The following is an 11,985-nucleotide window of genomic DNA, read 5'->3' on the forward strand; positions in this document are numbered from 1 at the left end:
CTCTGAGGTTGGTCCCTCCACCCAAAATTTGGGTGATTTCTCCATCTTTGGTTGTATGTCAGAGAGTATGGATCATTATTGGGCTTTCTAGGACCACTCCCTATGTAATTGACCTGTTCAGAAGAGGATTGAGCATAATCATAATTATCATTTTGCACAAAATCACCTATTGTGTAATAAGGGGCCTCTTGAGGTGGATTTTGGGTGTTGATAGCTGAGACTTGCATTCCACCCATTTGTTGAGTAAGTAGATTTATTTGCTAACACATAAGCTTGTTCTGAGCATGAATAACATTGACAACGTCCATTTCCAACACACCTTTCTTCTGAGAGGTTTCAGAGTTCACAGAATTTCTATTATATGAATACAAATATTGATTGCTATCAACCAATTCAATAAGCTCAATAGTCTCCTCAGGTGTCTTCTTCATGTACAATAAACCACCTGCAAAATTATCTAAGCATATCTTGGACATCTCACCCAAGCCTTCATAAAAGATATCTAGTTGGGTCCATTTGGAGAACATGTTCGGAGGGCATTGCCTAGTCAGCAACATGTACCTCTCCCAAGCTTCATAGAGGGTCTCACCATCTTTCTGTCTGAAGTTCTGAACCTCCATCCTAAGCTTAGTCAGCTTTTTTTATGGGAAAATTTAGTAAGAAACCCAGTAACAACCTTGTCCCATGTATCCAAACTCTCTTTGGGTTGGGAATCTAGCCAAAGCTTTGCTCTATCCCTCAGAGCAAACAAAAAGAGCATGAATTTGTATACCTCTGGGTTCACTCCATTTGTCTTCACAGTATCACAAATCAGCAGAAAATTAGAAATAAATTGATTTGGGTCTTCTTGGGGCAGACCATGATACTGACAGTTTTGTTGCACCAGAGTGACTAGTTGTGGCTTCAGCTCAAAGTTGTTTGCAGCTATAGGAGGCACCACAATGCTTTTTCTATAAAGATCTGTAGTAGGAGCAGTGTATGAGCCAAGCACTCTCCTTTGTTGCTCATTCCCATTCGGATTTGCCACATTGGCATTAGCAGCATCATTGGGATCCATAGTGGATTCTGTAGCCTTATAAAGTCTTGCTTGTTGCAAACACCGCCTAAAAGTTCTTTCAGGTTCAGGATCAAAATCTAAGAGATATTCTTTGTCTCTGTTCCTGCGCATAAACAAACAGAAGACCAGAAAAGATGGGACTCTCTACGTCAAAGTGCAGAGAATTCCCAATGAGGTAACCTGTGTAAAGAAATAAATTAAAAATACTAAATAAAATAAACAAATAAATTTCAAAAATTATGAGTGGAATTAAGGCAGAAAAAGTCGAAAACAACAAGAAAAAATAAATAGGAAAAATTAAATAAGAATAACTAGGTAACACCAAACTTAAATTCAGAAATTAAGGGAACATATTAGTGCTATTTATTTATTTATTTATTCTTTTTTTTTCGAAAATACTAAAGCAAAATTTAAATAAAATTAAAACTAAAAATGCCTAATCTAAGCAATCAAACAACTAATAGTTGTTAATCACTATCAATCCTCGGCAACGGCGCCAAAAACTGGGTGTGAAATTTCTAACCACAAACTAACCGGCAAGTGCACCGGGTCATACCAAGTAATACCTCAGGTGAGTGAGGGTCGATCCCACGAGGATTGATGGACTAAGCAATAATGGTTAAATGATTTACTTAGTTAGGCAAGCAGAAAAGAGTGTTTTGGTGTTCAAAGAGCATTAAACAGTAACTCAAAATATCAGAAGACAGGCAAATAAATAAGTTGGGAATAACAATATGAAGAAGGCAGTTAAGGTTTCAGAGTTGTCTATTTTCTGGATTGACATTTCTTATTAATTTATTTTAATCATGCAAGATGTAATTCATGGCAAACCATATGTGACTAGACCCTAATTTCTTAGACCTTTCTAGTCTCCTCTAATTCTCATCAACCGCCAATTCCTTGGTCAATTTTATTCCAATTAGAGGGTGAAGTTCAAATTCAAGTTTATATGCCACAAAAATTCTAATTACCCAAATATAAGAGGATTATATGTCACGTATCCCGTTAAGTCCAGATAATTAGAAATTTAGGAGAAAATCAAGCTGTTGTTCAAGTAAATAGCTTTTCCAAGTTATACAAGAACTCAGTTAGAACATGGGTCATACTTCCGTTCCACCCAAATTCATAAAATAAAGAACGAAAACAAGTCTTGAATTATAAATCAGTACATGAATAAAAATAGAAAAAGCAATAGAATCAATCCATACAATAGACAGAGCTCTTAACCTTAACAGTGGAGGTTTAGTTGCTCATGATTCAGAGAAGAAAACTAGGATTGTAAATTGGGCTAAGGTGGAATGAAAAGTTAACTAATGTTGGATCTCCCTTCAGGGAAGTTTCTTTTCCCTTTTTATTTAATCCTAATTAATTTAAAAATCAAATTTCTAAAACTAAAATAATATATTTTCCTATTTTAAAGATAAAAATAAAGTTTAAATCAGAATTAATTAAATAATCAGCAAGTCTTCAATTGACGGATGGGGACCACTTGCTTCGTAGGGTCCACGCTTAACTTGAGAAGTAACGGGAAGTGTTCCCCTGAGTCCTCCATTCTGCAACCTCTAATCTGTGTTTCCTAGGCCGAAAACTGGGTCAAAAATAGCCCAGAAATCGCCCCCAGTGTTTTCTGAGTTTTCTGCACGTGGCACTTGCCACGCGTACGCGTTAGTCACGCGTACGCGTCGATGGTCTTCTTTGCGTGTCACGCGTACGCGTCAGGTATGCGCACCCGTCACCATGGAAAGCTCCAAATCACGCGCACGTGTCACTCCTCGCTGTCATCTCCTTTAATTCTTGTGCTGCAGAAACTCCATCAAATCGAGCCGAATGCTACCTAAAATAAACAGAATTGCACAAGACTCAAAGTAGCATCCATAGTGGCTAAAAGATAATTAATTCTTTATTAAACTCAACAAATTAAATGCAAATTCACTAGGAAAAGATAGGAAAGATGCTCACGCATCAACTAGCACTACAGGCTCAGATGTATACACTTAATATATGATCTAAAGTATCTAAAGTTAGCTAAATATATAGTAGCGCTTGGCTGCTAGCCTTGGTCATGACAGGCTAGAAGTTGGGTCGTTACAATCTCAAGCACACTAGAATGAGTGAAGTGCTTACTTCTTTTGTGTAATTGTGACATAGCCTTTCATGCTAGTGTATGTGTTCTAAACTGCGCGCAAACTTAGAACTCACACACTATTTTTCCGTAATGTCACACACTTATTCACTCACTTCATTTTAGTAATTCTTACCTCTTTCCAACAATATATGCTTCCTTACTTTTGCATTTACTTGTCTTCTTATCTAGTTTTCTATTTTTAGGATAAGTCACCATAAGCGATAAGGGAAGCGGAGAAAAGAACACGCAGCAGCCGGTTGATCTACTAGCTGAAGGTGGCAATCCAAAAAGTCTCCATACCCCCTTGCTCATCTTTGAATGTACCAAGGACGATACAAACTTTCAAGTGTGGGGAGGTCGTCCGACCGATCGGCGATTTTTGGGTGACAAATTCTAATCCTAACACTTTCACATTTCATTTATTTTTCTTCTATTACTAGGTCTTTTAGAATTTTTAGTTTCATTTTGTTTTGGTATTGCATATATATAATAAGCTTAGTCAAAATAATAAAATTTTCCAAGAAAACTCCTCTTATATAAGGCATTGACATCCCAATTGATTTGAGTTGATATATTCTTCATAAAACTTGCTTGAATTATATATTGTGGAACATGTTTTTGAGCTAAGAACACACAACATTGTGAGTTTTGAGCCTAATTGTGTGGTTGCATCATATAACCACTATTTCCATTCTTGTGTGTATTATTCTCTTTCTATGATTGTAATCTTTGTTTTGTTTGATTCTTTATGTCCATTATTTTGTGTATGAATGCATTTATATGATTGAGGCCTTCATTTCAAATAGCTCACTTACCCAAATAGCCTTACCCCTTTTATCCACCATTGTTAGCAAATTTTGAGCCTATTTTAATCCCCTTTTGTTCTTAATTTTAGCACATCAGTATCCGTAAGTGAAAACAATAAATGTCCTTAATTTGGATCTTTGACTAGCTTAGGCTAGTGAAAGTGTGTATCATTCAAGTGTGGAAAAGTTTGGAAACATTGGTTGATATAAAAGTGTATTTTTGTATTTTTGTTGAAGATATTGGGAATTGGGTACATACTCATGCATTAGATGTTTAAACCATATGCATTAATACTCTTGTATATATTTTATTTAAAAAAAAGAGAAAAACAAAAGAAAAACAAAAGAAAAATAAGAAAAAGAAAAAGAAAAAGAGAAAAATAAAGCAATAAAAAGGGGATAAAATGCTCCAAAGGAAAGTTCAATAATAATCAATGCATATGAGATGTGAATTGAAAAGAATGCATAAGTGTGTGAAAAAGTGAAGAATAGTTAGTTAGGTGTGCATTTGAATTATATAGGTTGTTATATGTGTTTGGTGAGAGTTTAAGTTAATCAAAGATTCGAATTTCAAGCTCACTTGACCATATATATCCTTACCTTGACCCTAGCCCCATTACAACCTTTGAAAAGTCCTCATGATATTTGTATGCATGCATTAAATAATTGTTGATTATTAGATGAAAAACAAATCTTAGAAATCATGATTAGAGGAGAATTGAGAGAATGAACCCTAAACAGTTGAGCGATTAGAGTGTATACACATTTGGTGAGGGGTTCGATTGTTCAATTCTATGTTTCCACATGTGTTTATCTCTTGTCTTGCAAGTTTGTAAATTCTTTTCAATAACTCAATTCAATTGTGGATTTGACTTAGTTGTGATTGCTTTAGCCCTTGTGTATATATATATATATATATATATATATATATATATATATATATATATATATATATATATATATATATATATCTTGGAAATTAAATTATTTTGACCGATTAGTTGCATGCATTTAGATAGATTGCATGTAGATAGGTTGCATTTAGATAGTTGCATTGAATAAAAGTTCACACCCCCTTTTCTTGTCTTTCTTGATGCTTAGCATGAGGAAATGCTATTGTTTAAGTGTGGAGAGATTGATAAACCACAATTTTATGGTTTATCTTGTATTGAATTTGGTGGATTTCATCAACTTTTCTTACTTTTATTCATTAAAATAGCATAGTTTTGTGAATTTTCCTAAATTGTGGTTAAGAATGAAAACATGCATTTTAGGCCCTTAATTTGCTAAATTTAATTCACTTTTCTCCCATTCAATGTCTTGATATGTTTATTTGAGTGATTTAAGGTTTTGAAGGCAAGAATGACTTAAGAAAATGGAAGAAAAGCATGCAAAGTAGGAGAATTCATGAAGAATTGAAGAAATTGCTAAGTTGTCAATCATGACCTCTTTGTACTAAATCGATCATAACTTAAGCTACAGAGGTCTAAATGAGGCGGTTTCAGTTGCATTGGAAAGCTAAATCCGGGGATTAAAAATGATATGCAATTTTCCAGAGTTTCCATGCAGTTAGGTCACACGTACGCGTGACAGGATCAGCGTGCTTCACAAAAGGCATCACGTGGCCAACGATTTCTGAAGCATTTTGGGCCCAATCCAACCCATTTCTGATGCTATTGAACCAGGGATTGAACAGAGAATGAACCAAGTAGTCATTAGGGAGTTTTTACCATGCTTTAGGTTAGAATTCTAGAGAGAAAAGCTCTCTCTTCTCCCTAGAATTAGGTTAGATTAGTTAGAATCTTTCTAGATTTAGGTTTAATTCTTGTTTTGATTTAGTTTCACTTGCAATTCGTTGTTCCTCCATCTTTGTTCTCTTAGTTTACATTGTTAATTCTCCTTTTATGTCATTTTTATGTTTATGAGCACTCTTGTGGATTTTGATTTCTATTAATGCAATTTATGTTTTCATATTATTATTGCTTTCTTTAGTTGTTATTGTTAATTTCTTGCAATTGGTAGTTGTTAGATTTTATTATTTGTGCAATTTTAACATGCTTTCTTTTTATGCCTTCCAAGTGTTTGATAAAATGCTTGGTTGGATTTTAGAGTAGATTTTTGCACTCTTGACCTGTGATTGAGGACTTAGGTCCCCTTGAGATTATTGATGTCTCGTTTCATTGGTGATTTATGGTTGTTAATTGGTTTTAGGATCAATCACGTCCACTTGACTTAATCCTCCAATGTTAGAGGGCAACTAAGTAGAATTAACCCTTTGTAATCACCATCTTGTGGTCAATGATCCAAGATAGGAAACCTTGACTCTTGATTCTTGCCTTGAGTGACTTTTAGCTTAATAATTTCTTAGTTGTTAATTTTATTTCCTTGTCTATCAAACCCAAAAGCCCAAAATACACTCCATAACCAATACTATGCACACTTTCCTGCAATTTCTTGAGAGACGACCTGAGGTGTTAACATTCTCGATTTTTATTGGGTTTGTACTTGTGACAAACAATTAAACTTTGACTGAGGATTGTTTGTTGGTTTGGAACTATGCTTGCAATGAAGTTCCTTTTCTATTGAGAAATTCTTAAACCGACAATAATCCTACAGCAGATACCATAATGTAACACCTACCACACGGAGCTTTACACCTAGGATGTAAAATAGAGGTGGCGAGGTGCTACGATATCTAAAAATAAAACTTAGATATATAATATAGTTGAAGAAGATTTATTCTGGGAGCTTTCGAAGAAAAGTTTAAAATCGAAAACGGTAAAACGAAAAGCGCAACACTCATGACACATAACGTTAAACGAAAAAAGTAGGAGAAGCTAACATAGATATAACCGAAAGAGAGTTCCATTGTACAAATATCAAAGCTCAAGACTCGGCTCGTGAAGATAAACCGGTCTGAGCACATAAGTATATATACATATATATAGGAGAACCAAAAAATAAGCCCAAAATACAGAGTTATAGAACCTATTTCTCCAAAATAGACTCTAAGTTGAAGTTAAAACATCAAATACACATATACAGTAGAGATAAAAGTATCTACATATATACATATATCCAAAATAAAGCCCCAAAGACAAGGATCTCCGCTATCAGAAGCTTCCAGCATCCCTCGGTGAGGTGCCGCCTGACATGCATCTGAAAACCACAAATATCCGTATGAAATGAGAACCGTAGGTTCTCAGCGTGGTAAAGCTGCCACGTATATAAGATATAAGGTCTTGGGAATGCAAAAGGCAATCCTAGAAAGTCGACACTCTGATTATAAAATTTAAAGAACTAAAACAGAAACCATTAACGGGTGGTCTTCTAAGATTCTAACTTAACTAGACCTTAAACTTGACTAAACTCCCTAACTTCTCAGTCTTTCCTCCGATCCTCCAACACCAGTGATACCGCACAAACAAACAAGCAAGCAAGGGAAAACACAATTATTATACAAGTACTACAATTAGCGAATATAACAATTAACATAGTAAATTCACTTAGGCATTCCTAATTAATGCACGAACAAGCAAAGCAAACAATATGTACATGATGTATGCTTGTCCTATGGCTGATGAGTCTCATCTGTTGGTTATCAAGCCAACCCGACAAGTTCGGCTGCTAAACCTTGGACTGTCCCTCCATCACGCATCCCCATGAGTCTATGTATAGCTTTTTCTCTTCTCATTCATAATTCATATATATATATATATATAAAATTGCTTAATAGGGGTTAACCTTCTCGGGAATTTATAAGTGCCCGATTACCTCTTACGATGTAGGGTCAACAGAGTATCGAGTCTCAACTCGAACACGTGGTGGCAAGCCACGGTACTTTACCCAGGGAAACTCATATCTCAGATAATCATTTCATATTCATTCATAAACATTTCATAATCATTCATTATGGTCATAACATTACTTATACATAATCATTTCATGCTCATACAACTTTTGCGTCTACCCGAGGAGCCTCTATACTAACCAACCTGGAGCAAGTGGGGCGAAACCAAAACCCTTGCGTCTACCTAGGAGGTACATTCTCATATGCCAAGAGGAACAAAGGAGGAGATCCTAACCTCCCACCATCTCGCTGGGGGCAATTTTATAGCACCAGGAGGAACAAAGAGGGGGATCCTCAGCTTCCACCATCTCCTGGGGTCGCACTTTCAAGAAAGAGTGCTCAGATATAACATTTATTCCTTTCTTTAGCCAGTTTCATAATTTAAGTAGTATATATATATATATACATATACATATTCACCCTACCTCCTCATACCTGAATCATCATTTCTCAAACTTTCTTCATCCTCAAGATACCACCGTTTCCTAGCTTCATTTCATTACTAGGCCTATTACTAAGATCTAGGGTTAAAGGGGTGAAAATAGAAGTTTAGAGGCTTGAAATTAAACTTTAAGACACAAAATCCATGTTTGCAGAAACAGGAGCCACGCGTACGCGTGGGGGTGCGTTTGGCTCATCATGCATACGCATTGCCTGGTACGCGTACATATGTATGCTGGACAAAATCAATCGTCAATGTATGAAGCCTCATGCTCGCATACACAAATGTCTCTTTTGGCCCATGATGCGTACGTATACACATGTTTGCGTACGCATACATGACGCAAACATGACAGACATAGACTACCCTTCGCATATGGAGGGGTTAGCGTACGTATACAATGCAAATCAGTCAAAATGACTAAGTCTACAGAATTTCAGATTTACATACCAAACTTCCGACGCGCATAACTTTCTCGTTTTAAAACATTTTCATCCGTTCTTCAAATGGCATAAACTTCACGAACCCAATTTGTATATAAAACAAGTTTGAAACAATTTGGGGGTCTGGAAGCTAAGTTATGGCTCACCGAAGTTTGGCCAAAAATCAGTTTTTCACAAAAATTCTTAAACCTCTATTTTCACCAAAAGCAACTCAAACTCAACATACCATACACAAAATCATCAACATAACGTATCGTTTTCAGCAACACAACAACCTTTACATCCTACCATTCCTTAATTTTAACAATCTCATGCATCAATTTCTCAAATATGCCAACATGATTTTCATCCACCTACTCAATATATATATTTATATCATCATGTTAATCATTATCAACTCATCTCTTAACATCCTATTATCACTATAAATAACAATCATCCAACAAATACTCGATTCATATCACAATCATCATCAAAGGCGCTACGCATTAAACATACTCATACGTTCCAACCTATCCTATAGTCATCTAGCCTAAGTTTTCACAAGACATTATATATTAAATACGAGAAACCTAAACCATACCTTAGCCGATTTTCTCGTATAACCCAAAGGCACTACCACACGGAAAAATTGCAAGCCTCAACTGTAAGACCCAGAAATTTTAGAAAAATCTTATTAAGAGCTAATTTCGATTTATTTATTAAGTACTTTAATTTTAGAAATTATTTTATTAAAGATTATTAAAGCAAATTTTGATTAATTGAGTTTAAAGTAATTTGAGGTTTTATCTGATTTTATAATAATCGAATTATTTTATATATTTAAATTATAAATTTTAACAAATATAAAATGATAAGAATTTTTGTATGATTTGGTTTAAATAATTGAGATTTCGGAATTTAATACTAATATTTTTATAAATAAAGAAAATCAATTATATTACCTTATAATTTCAATTAGAGTATTTGATTTCAAATCAATTAGTATTTTAATACAATAAATAATATTTTAGAGTAATTTTAGAGATTTAATTAGATTTCAGATTAACCCAAAATCCCCAATTTCATACACAAAACCCTAATTCCCAAATTAACACCCCTAACCCCCTTCTAACCTAACCCTAACCGCCAATGTTTCCCATAAACCATACCAAGCTCGGTGCCAGCAGTAGAAAAAAAGAGAAAGGAAGAAAGGGAGATCTGAGAAAGAAAATAAAAGTGGGGAAACGGAAAGGGGGAAAAAGAGGGAAGAGACAGATGCGAATGGAGGAAGAAGAAAAGAGAGATGGAGGAGTCGTGCCCTGTTGTTGCCACCGCAACGCCACTGCGCCGTCGCCACCGTTCCATAGAGCCGAGCCCGCGTCGCCGTCGTAAATGAAGAGGATGCTGCCAGCTCTATCGCGCTTGGTCGCTGCCGAGCTCTCCGTTGGAGACCCCGTTCCCTCACCACTGTGGCATCGCCATTGATGAAGCTTCTGCCGCCACCGTGAACCATGAATAGAGGAGAGGGAAAAAGATGAGTTCGTGAGGGAAGTGGCGCTGCTTTTCCATCGCCGTTGCTGCCAAGGTCTGTGGAGGAGAGCATCGCTGTGGGTGGCATCCACCATCTGAGCTGCCACCAGAAGGATCCACCGCTGCCGAACCCTAGCTATCACTACCGTTGGAGTCACTGATGAGCGGATAATTTATACGCTTTTTGGCATTGCTTTTATATAGATTTTAGTAGGAACTAGCTACTTTTTAGTATATTTTTAGTAGTTTTTAAGCAAAATTCACATTTCTGGACTTTACTACGAGTTTGTGTGTTTTTCTGTGATTTTAGGTATTTTCTGGCTGAAATTGAGGGACCTGAGCAAAAATCTGATTCAGAGGCTGACAAAGGACTGCTGATGCTGTTGGATTCTGACCTCCCTGCACTCGAAATAAATTTTCTGGAGCTACAAGAGACTAATTGGCGAGATCTCAATTGTGTTGGAAAGTAGACATCCAGGGATTTTCAGCAATATATAATAGTCTATGCTTTGCCCAAGATTAGACGACGCAAATTGGCATGTAACGCCAGCTTTCTGCCCAATTCTGGCGTTAAACGCCAGAAACAAGTTGCAAAGCAGAGTCAAAAGCCAGAAACAAGTTACAAACTGGCGTTCAACTCCAAGGAAGACCTCTACACGTGACAACTTCCATGCTCAGCCCAAGCACACACCAAGTGGGCCCGGAAGTGGATTTCTGCATCATTTACTCATTTCTGTAACCCTAGTAACTAGTTTAGTATAAATAGAACTTTTTACTATTGTATTAGAAATCTTTGGATCATTTTTGAGACTACCTTTGTATCACTTTTGATCATTGATCACGTTTAGGGGGGCTGGCCATTCGGCCATGTCTTGACCTCCAACACTTATGTATTTTCAACGGTAGAGTTTCTACACACCATAGATTAAGGTATGGAGCTCTGCTGTTCCTCATGAATTAATGCAAAGTACTATTGTTTTTCTATTCAACTCAAGCCTATTTCTTCTCTAAGATATTCATCCGCACACAAGAACATGATGAATGTGATGATTATGTGACGCTCATCACCATTCTCACTTATGAACGCGTGCCTGACAACCACTTCCGTTCTACATGAAAACAAGCTTGAATACATATCTCTTAGCCTCCTGATTTACGATCAAAGTCTTCATGGTATAGGCTAGAATTATTGGCGGCCATTCTTGAGATCCGGAAAGTCTAAAGCTTATCTGTGGTATTCCGAGTAGGATCTGGGAAGGGATGGCTGTGACGAGCTTCAAACTCGCGAGTGCTGGGCATAGTGACAGATGCAAAAGGATTACTGGATTCTATTCCAGCAGGATCGAGAACCGACAGATGATTAGCCGTGCGGTGACAGCGCATTTGGACCATTTTCACTGAGAGGACGGGATGTAGCCATTGACAACGGTGATGCCCAACATACAGCTTGCCATGGAAAGGAGTATGAATGATTGGATGAAGACAGTAGGAAAGCAGAGGTTCAGAAGGAACAAAAGCATCTCCATACGCTTATCTGAAATTCTCACCAATGAATTACATAAGTATTTCTATCCTATTTTATATTTTAATTATATTTTAATTATCAATTCACCATAACCATTTGAATCCGCCTGACTGAGATTTGCAAGATGACCATAGCTTGCTTCAAGCCGACAATCTCCGTGGGATCGACTCTTACTCACGTAAGGTTTATTACTTGGACGACCCAGTACACTTGCTGGTTAGTTGT

General features: G+C 36.5%; 1 non-coding gene across 1 annotated transcript; it reads left to right on the forward strand.

The window, feature by feature from the left end:
* The first annotated feature begins 520 nt into the window (after positions 1-520).
* Positions 521-629, forward strand: LOC130964724 (small nucleolar RNA R71). Its single transcript, XR_009080801.1, has one exon. It is a non-coding gene; the product is annotated as a small nucleolar RNA R71 (small nucleolar RNA).
* Positions 630-11,985: the final 11,356 nt, after the last annotated feature.

Source organism: Arachis stenosperma, chromosome 2, assembly GCF_014773155.1.
Source record: "Arachis stenosperma cultivar V10309 chromosome 2, arast.V10309.gnm1.PFL2, whole genome shotgun sequence".
In the NCBI taxonomy this organism is placed as follows: Eukaryota; Viridiplantae; Streptophyta; class Magnoliopsida; order Fabales; family Fabaceae; genus Arachis; species Arachis stenosperma.